A 12171-nucleotide genomic window follows, 5' to 3' on the forward strand; every position below is an offset into this window, starting at 1 on the left:
TTAGCATTAGGAGCGGCCGTCCGTAAATATCGCCCAGAGGTGTGCAATATAAAAAAACCGAAAATTCCCAAGCTTTTCCGGAATATAGGTCTGGATGAAATATTTCTATAAAAAAATACTTTGAGTACAATTGCATTTTTATTTTTCGCAAACAGCGGTAAAATCGGTTTTGTGGCTCTCACGTCAGCTTCGTCAGGTTCAAACAACCATTATTTGAACGTCACTTGAATATAAACAAAACAGTGAATGTGATAAAAAATTTTCCATATGAAAATAACACGTATTTATAAACAGTCTGAAGTTTTCTTTAATCGATTCCGTTGTAATCTAAATTTTTGGGGAGTTTTTGTTTTTTTTCCAATATTTCACTCATTTTGGTGGACTAAAAAATGGCAAAATTGAGAGGGTAAAATCGCACCTTGGTACATGGCATGGGGTTATATCAAGTTAATCCAGCGAAATAAGAAAGTTTCTTCTTTAAATAACTCCAATAAATTGTTTGGGATACTCAAACTACGAAATTTTAGGGCCCCAAACAAAAGTGACTCAAAGGTCAAAACGCACCCTTCCTTGATACGCAATTGGAGTGATCTATCGGTAGAAAACATAATTATATATTTGTAAAAGTAGTTCGCAGCTTTTTGCAAAGGAAATCGATTAATACATTTGAGTACGAAAGTAGAAAGTAGAGAGTAGAAAAACCCTAGGTTTTAAAATTAAGCATGATTTTAGGCGTCGAAAGCTTCTTTTGCCTTCTTGTAGTTTTGAAACATAAGTTGTCAATGGTTGTCAATGGAGTTTCAAAATATCCAAATAAGAAAATTCCTGCAAGTTGCGAAAGTTGTTATCTGAAAAACCTACATCACAAGGGAAGAATAACTTTTCACTTCTTGAGGCAGATGAATCAGATCGCTGGTCAACGCCAAGTTTTGGCGCTCCTCGAGCATTTCCTGTAGAAGCGGCGCTGAAGTGCACCTGCTATGCAGGTATCATATGCAGGTATCTGTACAGCATTAGCAAAGAATATCATTTCACTGAGAAGGAATGGTCAGATTACCCGTTTATGATAACTTTTGTTGCACTTTGAATAGATCCTTTTCGACTTATGTCGGCCTGAGATGCAAAATAATGGTTTATTATTTATTGCACTACATCTCCTGCAATTGTTATGTTAACAGAAAACGTGCGATAAATGTTAGTTACTACCCTACTAAATTATTTATGATAGTATTCGACTGTGAGTAAGTTTGAATAACAACACGTCTTCGGCAGGAAATACATCGGAAAGAACGATTTATGGGGGTTTCACTAGCGAGAGCTATTTAGAACTAATAAGAAACTTATTTTAACCAACGAAAGAAATACCGGAACGTCACCGATACTAAAAGGAATGTCTTGTGGCCGAGTAAACTAGAAATGCAAGTTTATAAACAATAACAAATAATACGCAATACACAAGTAAGAACGAAGATTATTATGGTACCGTAAAAACAATTACGTTTACGAATTTACGATAATTTATGTATGCAGATTTTTTTCTTTTCTGAAGTGACGCAATCTATTCGTGTTTTCAACTCTGGGTTTCTCTAGAACGGGCTGTTGCATCAACTTTTTCTCTATCTACAAGCAGCGCTATAACTTTAGCACTTGTCATTTCTTTGAATCGGCAGTTCACTTTTCCTGACTAAATAATTGAAACAGGACAAACTTCGTGATCCTCTGTTATGAATAAAGAAAAAGAAAGAATAATCGTTTACACCAAACCTGATTAAATGATGATACAAAGTTACTAAGTAATGGTAAAAACCTTTTGCCATATTACTCTGTGATAAAAAGTAGTTGAAAAAAATTGCCACTGGCCAGTTGAAAGTGCCATCACTGGCCAGTTGAAAGTGCCATCACTGGCCAGTTGAAAGTGCCATCACAAATCCTACGCGCAGGCGGAAAATGGTGCGTACGGCTGGTAACACTGAAGGAGCGGCCATGAGAGCCTCCAGTTGTTCGAAGGGTTCATCGCATGACACTTTTAGTGTCCTTGTTCGAGGAAGAGGATAAAAAATGATATTGAGTAATGCAGTTAGCACTTATTTATGGGAAAAATAGGACTTATACAAAGACCCATCGAATCGATTTTTACCAAGATTAATAACAGTGAATTTTTTCGAGGGGTGGGGGATCATTGTGGGAAGGACCTGGAACCAAATGGGCTAAATTCTGCATCAAAATCTGACATAAAAAGTGGAAAAATGTATCGTCTAGATCTCGTACCCCAAAAGCTAAAATACAGTCTTTATGAATAAATGAGCCGCTTCACACCATAGATCTGACGTACGGTTGCTATGTCTCTTACGTATGGTTACTTTTCTGAGCCACCACCCGAGGATACAGTGTTATTCGAGCTTTCAGTTTAACAAGGTTGTTAATGGAAACTGAAGAAAAATTAAACAACGCATTTAGTGATATAAGAAAGTGATCCTCTCGCCATACGTAGTCGTTCGCGTCGCAGTTACATCCATATTCCTGGTTTGCACATGTTTTGTTCAAACTGCATGCGCATTTGCACGGAACAGAGTCGGCTCCTCCCCAGTACGTCATCTTCTCGCCGTCAAGAGACACTCACCAGCTGAACATGTCACCATTTCTAAGGAGCACTGATTGATAGCACTCATACTCAGTAAACTGCTCACAGTGAGCGGATGAAACTGTTAGAGTTGCCAACTGAAGAAGACTTGTTTCATGGTAAGTGACATCACGTTAATAACTTCCGTTAGGATCAAACCCATTCACCAGTGCTCTGTTCTCACTATCATGACTGACAACTGTCACTCCAACACTGCCCTTGTCGGTCATGTCACAGAAGACTTTAAAGGATTTCACTCCACCATTTCCATCAGGGTCGATGACGTAAGAGCCACTTGATATAACTGCAAGTCATATCTCCTTAAAAGCAAAGAAAAAGAAAAAACTTGTTCATAGCATTGGATTAAATTCATCGAGAAAAGAAAAATATAGGAGTAGATTACGTTTCATTTATTAAGGAAAGTGAGAACAAAGCCAGTGAATCTGAAGTAACCAATTGTAGAGTGAAATTGGCCATTCACACGAAATGTGAATCTAAGCTAGAAATGCATTTTTCAACATTAAAAAAGGGGAAAAATACAATACATTTCATACCTCCTCCTTTGCAACGAGTTCCGCAGAATCCAGGCTTACAGTCACAGTGATAGGAGTTGGATACATATTTAGGAACAAAAGTATCACCGTTCTTACAAGGAGTGCTTTCACACCGAGACTGAAAAGAGACCAAGAACGATCCGCAAATAATGATTTTTTTCCATATATGAATACGTTGAAATCACCAAATATATTTATAACATAACCAAAGTAAAGCGCGCGCTCTGATTGGTCAATTTAGCGTCCCCTATTTGCCCATGGGTGTACGCTGCTGACGTGAGCAAATGCAAAGACTATTTTTCCGCGCGCGCTTGTTTTTTCTGGTCACCTAAGATTTGTTAAATAAAAGGGAACTCCTTAGCTACAATGTACCAATGTTATGTTATAAAACAAATGGTAAACACCACAGCGTACACTATTGAGTTATGGATACAGTTGAGAGGTTTGCTAAGCACTCAAAAAGCTAGAGTCGCTCTCGGCTATCGCCTCGAGCGACTCTTACGCTTCTTTCGTGCTTAGCAACCTCCCGCGTGCATCCCTAACTCAATAGTGTACGCTGTGGTGTTTACCATTTGTTAAAAGGAGAGCTTACCAAAGGACTGAAATGATGGAATATGACGTTTGAAAAAAAAACTTTCCTGTTGCTCTGTACTTGTCAGTGATCATCAACTCACAAAGATAAAGACCATTGGAGTCAGGATTAGCAGCTATGTTGAACGAATAACACTTTGGTTCACCGACACAAGGGAAGACGCAGGAAAACTGACCTTTCACCATGAACGATGTAAGTTTTTTTGCCCACAGATGATAGAAGGAATCATGCTTAAAGTTACCAAAAGACAGACGGCTCGTTGGATATCGATAGAGAGCGCTTATCAGCATGGCAAACATCAAGTTAAGCAGCGAAGGAAAAAATATCAAGAGTGGCAGAAGCTGCATGATAGTGTTCGTTGGACTGAGAATATCCGAATGAGCTGTTTTGGGGTACGAAACACCTTTTAAATTGTGAATAACTCATGTCACGGTTTTATGGTATTTGTTTGATATGGAGCTGGTGTAATGCATTATCGATTGAACTACTAAAATTTGAGAGCTAGCAGAAATAATTAGTAAAAAAAACCTCTTCAGGCGGCTGGTATGTCAGATGATAATGTCCGCGGCTGAGATACTGTCCAAAAAATGAACCTTTGGCTGAGAAGAGAAGCTTCGATAACAAATGTGAACTTTTGAGAACAATGTCTCAGCCAAGGGCATTATCAGGCGACATGCCAGCAGGCCAGAAGGGGTTCTATTTATTTCATAACCCTCCCATTAATTTTCCTATCGTGCGTCAAAAACATTTTTTGACTTTTTTGTAATTTTAATCATTAGTACAATGTCTATTACTACTGACGGTCCTATGGTCTGTAGATAATTAACTCGACAGGAACTCGGTTTTTGTTTTGCGAAGAATGAACTAAGCCAATTATAGACGCGATGAGACCCCTGTAGATGGCTTTGTGTTAAATCGAAAGAGATTTATATATTTTTAACACTATTAAAAACACCATCGATTCCGTCCATTTTCAAAATCAAAAAACTTCTCAGTCGTTTTACCGAAACCATCTTAGGAACTCTTAAACCATCCTACAAAATAGCTGATAATTAATGTATCCAAAACGCGTCTTGTCTGAATTGACACGAATGGGGGCAAGTCATACGTGGAAACTGCTACACTTTGCTGTAGTGTGCTGTACAGGGATCCGTGATCTGATCATTGAGTCTCAAAGGTAAAACCGCCTAGGATACTGTTTCTATTGAATACTCTGCTCTGGTTATTCTATATACAGCACCAGAAGCTTGAGATGTCCGCATTAAAATGACCGATCGATCATTATGACTATGTATATGTGCACGATCCTCGCAGTAAGGCACTATTTAAGCAATAGTGAAAATCAGACCTGAAAAAATTCAGTCCTGTACGGGATTTGAACCACGGACCTGTGCGATACTAGTGCAGCGCTCTACCAGTTGAGCTAACAAGCCAACTGGGAACAGGCCATCAAATTAATTCGACATAAACCCGTGAGCTGATAAATTAAATACAACGAGTATATGAAATACATATATCTGAACTGCAAGCTTATGTCGAAATCAAAACCCCGAGTAGAGGCAAATGGACTTTGCTCATGAAAAGCGCACAAGAAAATAAGCTCGTATCAATTCTAAAAATTTGTATAGGAAAGATAAAGGTATGGTTTAAGTCTAAAACGAGACCATTTCATTTCATTTCAAACTCACGGAACGATTTTGAAAATCACCAGTATTTCAAAATCCAAACATCGCATATTAATTTTAGTATCCCTCCGTCTAACGATGCCATCTGCATGATGATCACCGAAAAAACCATGCCACAGTGTCTCCATTCACCCACTCACGAGTATAATTATCTTCAGTTAAAAAAAGTTACCAAAGGAGTTTTCAACGGGGTGGGGGTGAGTCGAAGAAACATCGAAGTTCATTTTTTCATCGCCATCGACTAAACGTCGATCAGCACCTAAGCAGGTGACTTTTTGGTGATATATGATTATATGCAAACGTTATTCAAATTGGTGGCGTTAATAGTGTAATTTCGGGTAAGACTCGTCAAAGAAATTCTCAGAAGATTAAGCATGAAGTAAATCGCTAAATAGAAAATAAGAATACAGTTAGGGAGTTAGTGCGTGACAATCAAATAGGCATCCTTTGTAGGAGATACTTGCAATTCTCATACCCAGTTTATCGCCGCTCGGAAAGACGAGATAAATCTGGCGACCAAATGATAAGAAGAAAATGATTTGCTTGCATTTCTAGACTCGAGCGTTCCTACAAAGCTCGAGTAATAAATTCTATAGTTGTTAGGCGGGCCGACCCTTGAAGTGAAAAGAGGTTAAAGAGGCTAATTACAATTAGAGTACTCTTTTCACTGTATTTCTGGTTTATACAAATCAATTTGGAAGCATTGGTCAAAAATTATAGCCAAACAGCCTACGGTAGGTAGCTGCATCCAGGCCGTTTATCCAGTTGTACCCTGAAAAAGTGTCTGCCCTTCCTCCTTATTGACTTTAGAAAGGGGTATTTAAACGAGCGCCTGGACTTTCATTTTTAATTATATAAACCAGGCCATGCAGGTCAGGCCGGTCAGTCTTGACTGCTACCGGTAACCATGAATCTGGTACCACCTGTTGCATGGGTCAAGCTGTTGGCGACTAAACCGACAACCCCACCTCAAGCAAGGTGTGGAGGATGAAATTGGGCATCCTTACAGAACCAAAACAACATCTGTCAAAGGTCTGTGGTGGACCACTCCCAGTTGGAGCCCCGTGGCAGCACTTAAGGGCAGTAACAGACAAACCTATCTCTCGGCCAGCCGCTGCAGCATGATGGAAATGTCAGCTTGTCTTGACCTGTCCTTGCCGCTGAATTACATTCCTGCCCTGCCGAGAGAGTGATTCTGGTAAGGTGAGAGTCTGTATTACTTAACCTAATCTATTTAATATTGTGAGTATCTACCAGTATGCCGGCTATTAACTGCGACCAATTTACCAAAGTTTTAGACGAGAAACTCGATCAACTTAACTAGACAATCTCCGAGTTAAAAAACTCAGTTAAAGAGGCGATGAGTTTTCTCGAATTTGTGAATGCGAAGTATGACGAATTGCTAGAGATGATGAAGAGCTCAAAGGAGGAAAGAAATGCTTTGAAAGATGAGAATAAGATTTTGCACGATGAGAATGATATCTTGAAGGCAACAATTCGCAGCATTGAAAGTTCACTGGAATCAATTACGAGAGCGAACAATGATCTAGAGCAGTACACTCGTAGAGAGTGTGTAGAAATTCGAGGAATCCCTGTTGCTGCTACTCCATCAGAAGAGCAAACTAATAATCTTGTGACGGATGACGATAAACTACTGGGATTGGATATTACCCAAAATGACATTTCAGTAGGCCATCGAATGCCTCTCAGTCAAAAACACAAAGGCAAGCCTGGACCGCCAGCTATTATCGTCAAATTTAATAGGCGTGATGTCAAAGATAATTTCTACCGTGCAAGGAAGCAGCTTAAGGACTTAACAACGCGAGATCTTGGATATTCCGAGAAAAACAAGATCTATCTTAATTGCAGAGAGCCTGACAGAAAGGAATCGAATGTTATTCAAAGATTGTTTGAAGGTAAAGAAGGATAATGGAGTTCAAGTTCATTTGGACTTTAAATGGAAAAATCTTCGTGAGAAAAGACAAAGACTCTGCTGTTCACCATATTAATAACAAAGAGGATCTTCAGAAGATACAATCTAGATAAGTATTTAATTTATGAACTTTAACGATCTGATGAATTCTTTAAAATGTGTAACTGACACTAGTGATATGGCCTGTGATTTGGCCAATTCACTTCCATGTTTAAGTATCAATTCTCCCAGTAACATTCCGCACCTCACTGATTTAGATGCTGACCTAAACATGCCTTTGGAAAACAATTTTTGTTTCTATAGTACTCATGATTTTCATAGTAATTATGACATCAACGAGTGGTCAATCTTTTTCTTTGATTAATTGTAATTTATTAGAAGCCTAATCATGATAAATTGTCAAACATGTTATCAAAGCTATATTTTCCTTTCTCACTAATTGGTCTTACTGAAATCAAACAGAAAATTGATCAGCCTCCTATATCTATAACACTGACTTATGTGGATATCAGTATCTCTCCCAGCCAAGCCTTTCCAATGCTGGGGGAGTTGCTTTCTACGTAAAAAATAACTTAAATTTTAACATAAGACCTGAATTTACAATCACTGCTGATGATTTTGAAGCCTTATGGATTGAGGTACATAATAATTCTTATTCAAACTTACTTTGTGGAATAATTTATAGGCGTCCAAATGGTGACTTAGAAATATTTATTGAATATGTGAGCTCCACAACTGATAGAATTAATCAGGAAAACAAAACTTGTATAATTATGGGAGACTTTAACATAGATCTTTTGAAATTTGAATCACACTGACAGCAACTGATGGTTTCCTTAACACTCTGGGTTCTAATATTTTTCAGCCCTATATAATGCAACCAACAAGAATAAAAAATCATTCAGCAACTTTAATTGATATTTTTTTCAACTCAATTGAGCATTTTACAATCAGTGGTAACAAAGTGTATGATCTCTCTGATCACCTTCAAATTTCCTAATAAATTTTCATCACTTCCTTGCAGTGTTAAAATATTGTAAAGAGATTACTCTAAATTTGATCAGCAGGCCCTCATTAGTGAGATTCAATTAATTGACTGGGAAACTATTTTTGTATCCAATGATAGTGCATGCAATATGTTTAAATCTTTTTACTTTAAAATATGTAGCATAATCAACAAATATATACCAGTCAAACAACTATCTAGGAGGGAAGTAAAGCTTAAATCAAAACCATGGATATCTAAAGCTCTACGAAAGTCTATTCAAATTAAAAATAACTATTATAAGAAATACCTTAAGACAAAATCTACCTATTACCATACAAAATTTAAGCTTTACAGGAACAAATTAAACCATCTTCTAAAAATAAGCAAAAACAATATTATAATGAATATCTTTTTCGAAACATTAAGGATGGCAAAAGGATCGGGAAAGGTATTAAGCAAATAGTAAAATTTAAGCCACAAACTAGCCAAAGGCTCATTAAGATTGTAGAAAACAACTTAGAAATAACTGAACCTAAACTTGTTGCCAATGCATTTAATGATTATTTTGCCAATAATGGTAATAACCTAGAAAGTGAAATACCAAGTGTATCCAATAACCCAATGGTATATCTGAATAATCCGGTATGTAATAGTTTTAATTTTTTTCCTGTAACTTGTAGTGAAATTGAAACTGAAATATCTAAGTTAAAAACTCGCAAGTCTGTAGGGCCATTCAGCATTCCAATTGATATAATACAAATGCTAAAAGCCTATATATCAAAACCTTTGGAGATAGCTTTTAATGCTTCTTTTTTAACTGGAGTTGTTCCCAGTGATTTTAAAATAGCAAGCATGGTACCTGTGTTCAAAAAAGGACCACAGTCATCCTTGTGCAATTACCGTCCCATCTCCCTTATCTCTGTCTTTTAAGTAAGCTCCTAGAAAAACTTGTATATAATAGACTAATAAAATTCTTAGAAAAAAACGGTCTTATTTGAAAACCAATATGGTTTCAGAACTAAGCACAGTACTGACCATGCAATTCTTTGGATAAGTGACAAAATTCAGAAAGCAATTGATGATCGAAGCTATTCCTGTGGTATATTCCTTGATTTTACCAAGTGAAAGCATTTGACACCGTCAGTCATCAAATTTTGATTAACATTTACTAGAGTATTACGGTATTCGAGGTCTTGCTAAAGATTGGTTTATTTCCTACCTCAGTGGCCGATGACAAGTTGTTACTGTCAGTAATGCAACATCAACAAAATGTAATGTAAGTTGTGGAGTACCACAGGGATCAGTACTTGACCCTCTGTTGTTTCTACTATAATATGTAAATGATTTTCATTGTTGCTCAGATATCTTTGAATTTCATCTCTTTGCAGATGATGCGAGTTTGTTTTATAAAAGTTAAACTTTCTCTATCCTAGAATCAAACATAAATGTTGGATTAAATAATAATTTATTCACATATGGCTCTGTGCTAATAAGTTCTCACTCAATGTAGAAAAGTCAAATTTTGTAATTTTCCACGCACCTCAAAAGAAACTTAAATGTCAAAATTTGATGCTGGCTATAAATAATAAGCAACTTAATCGAGAGTTCTGTATAAGGTATCTGGGCATCCTAATTGATTCACACTTGAACTGGAAACACCTTGTTGAATGCATTGTTAAGAAAATTAGAAGAAGCACTGGTATCCTCTCTAAACTTCGTTATTATGTTGGCCTAGATATTTTATTAAGCTTATGTCATGCACTTATATATCCTTTTTTGACCTATGGAATACGTATTTGGGGAAATACCTACAAGACCACTCTTCAACCAATTTTCATTTTACGAAAAAGAGCAATGCGATTAATTACCTTTTCTAGATTTGATGAGCACTCTAGTCCTTTATTTAAATCTCTTGAAATTATAAAATTCCTAGACCTAGTAACTTTTCATTTAGCAATCTTTATGTATAAATATCATAATCAATTATTGCCATCACTCTTTAATTCTTTTTTTAGTAAAATTTCGCAAATCCATACCTATAATACAAGGCTTGGTGCAAAACAGTCTTATTATCTTCCAAAAGGAAGAACAGATTATGGTATATTCAGTATCAGATTTCCAGGTCCATCAATATGGAATTCCATTGACGAAGATATAAAATTATCTTCATCGTCTCTGTTTAAAAAGAAAGTGAAGCAGCAATTTATCAAAGATTACTAGACATCTGTGTTGTCTGTGTAACTTTAACATGGAAATAATGCTGTTTTGCAATGTATGAATTTTAGTCTCTTTAATATACTGGTAGTTTCTCTTTGTGTGCGTTTCTGTGTTTCTTTGTTTTTGTGTTCCTGACCTAAACATTTATACATCTTTTCTTTTAACTGGCTGCCTGGCATTTTTAACTCTTAGGTTATTTCGGGAAGCCAGTGCCCCTATCATTGTCTGTACTATTATTATGAATTTTTCTTTCTTGTATATTTTGGGGTGAAAAAAATAAAGTTGTTGTTGTAAAGTTGTTGTTGTTGTTCTCCACCTGGGCCAGAATCAATTATGGCAAACCAGGAGCCACTTGTACAAAGCACCGATTTTACCTACCTTGGAAGTACTGTCTCGAACACTGCTAGAATAGACAAGGAGATTCGGAATAGAACGGGAAAGGGAAGTGCTGCTTTTGGTAAACTCCAACACCGGCTGTGGAAAAACAAACACGTTTCCATCCGAGCGAAGTGCAAAGTCTGTAGAGCATTGGTACTATCAAGCCTCCTTTATGGAGCAGAGGTATGGACAATATACAGGTCACAGGTTAAGAAACCACAAACTACATGCCTACATGATGAGAAAGCTGAGAGACATCATGAACATCAAGTGGACCGATAAAATAGAAAATCAAGAAATCCTACGCCGCGCAGACCTGCCATGCATGACTGACATACTGACTGAGAAAAACCTTAAATGGATAAGACACGTGCACAGGATGGAAAACGATCGGTTCCCCCGACTAATACTCTACTCCCAGCTCTCTGAAGGAATCAGAAACCAGGGAAGACCTAGACTCAGATTCAAGGACGCAGCGAAACATACATACATACATACATACATACAAGCACACACACACACACACACACATACATACATACATACATACATACATATGTTAATTGACCACTCCCCATGGGGGCTTTTCAGGGTCAATTCCCACCCAGCTGCCACCCCAGGAGAGAACATCCATCACACAGTAATCTCGTGCGTGGGGAATTAACGTCTCCTACCCCTAACCCTGCAGGAGACGGGACTTCCATTTATTCGTCCCTATCCGAGAAGACTAGAGTATCTAACCATTTCTCTATATAGAAAGGTAGCATATTCTTCTCACTTGTTTTAAGACCTTGAGTGTTGGTCCGGCCGGGGCTCGAACCCTCGACCTCCCTCACAACAGTCCAGCGCTCTATCCAGAGAGCTAACTGGGAGGCGGTACGAAATATGAAATGGAGAGACATAGACCGAAAATCCTGGCAGACTACAGCCAATAACAGAACAGCATGGAGAAATGCTATCCGACCAAAGCCGAATCCATAGAACAGTCATAGTCGCATCCACTGACTGCAAGAGGTCTTCACAGTTTTTTTTCACTGTATAACCACTTGACCGATGGACTCTGAAGAGGAAGCTTTCTAGAGGACCTTCCTTTGCATGGAATACAATAAGGTAACAAAAGTGGTACAACCATAACGTTCCTCTTCACGTTTCCAACTCGTTATTCAGGAATCATCGGAGCTTCTGTTCACTTGTTATACACGCG

General features: G+C 37.6%; 1 pseudogene across 1 annotated transcript; it reads right to left on the bottom strand.

Moving 5' to 3' along the window:
- Positions 1 to 1003: 1003 nt before the first annotated feature.
- LOC148736494 (contactin-associated protein-like 2) lies at positions 1004 to 3355 on the bottom strand (annotated as a pseudogene). Its single transcript, XR_015998653.1, has 2 exons — positions 3175 to 3355; positions 1004 to 2940 (listed from the first exon to the last, which is right to left on the bottom strand). The product of XR_015998653.1 is annotated as a contactin-associated protein-like 2 (transcript).
- Positions 3356 to 12171: the final 8816 nt, after the last annotated feature.

Source organism: Stylophora pistillata, chromosome 3, assembly GCF_964205215.1.
Source record: "Stylophora pistillata chromosome 3, jaStyPist1.2, whole genome shotgun sequence".
Classification (NCBI taxonomy): Eukaryota; Metazoa; Cnidaria; class Anthozoa; order Scleractinia; family Pocilloporidae; genus Stylophora; species Stylophora pistillata.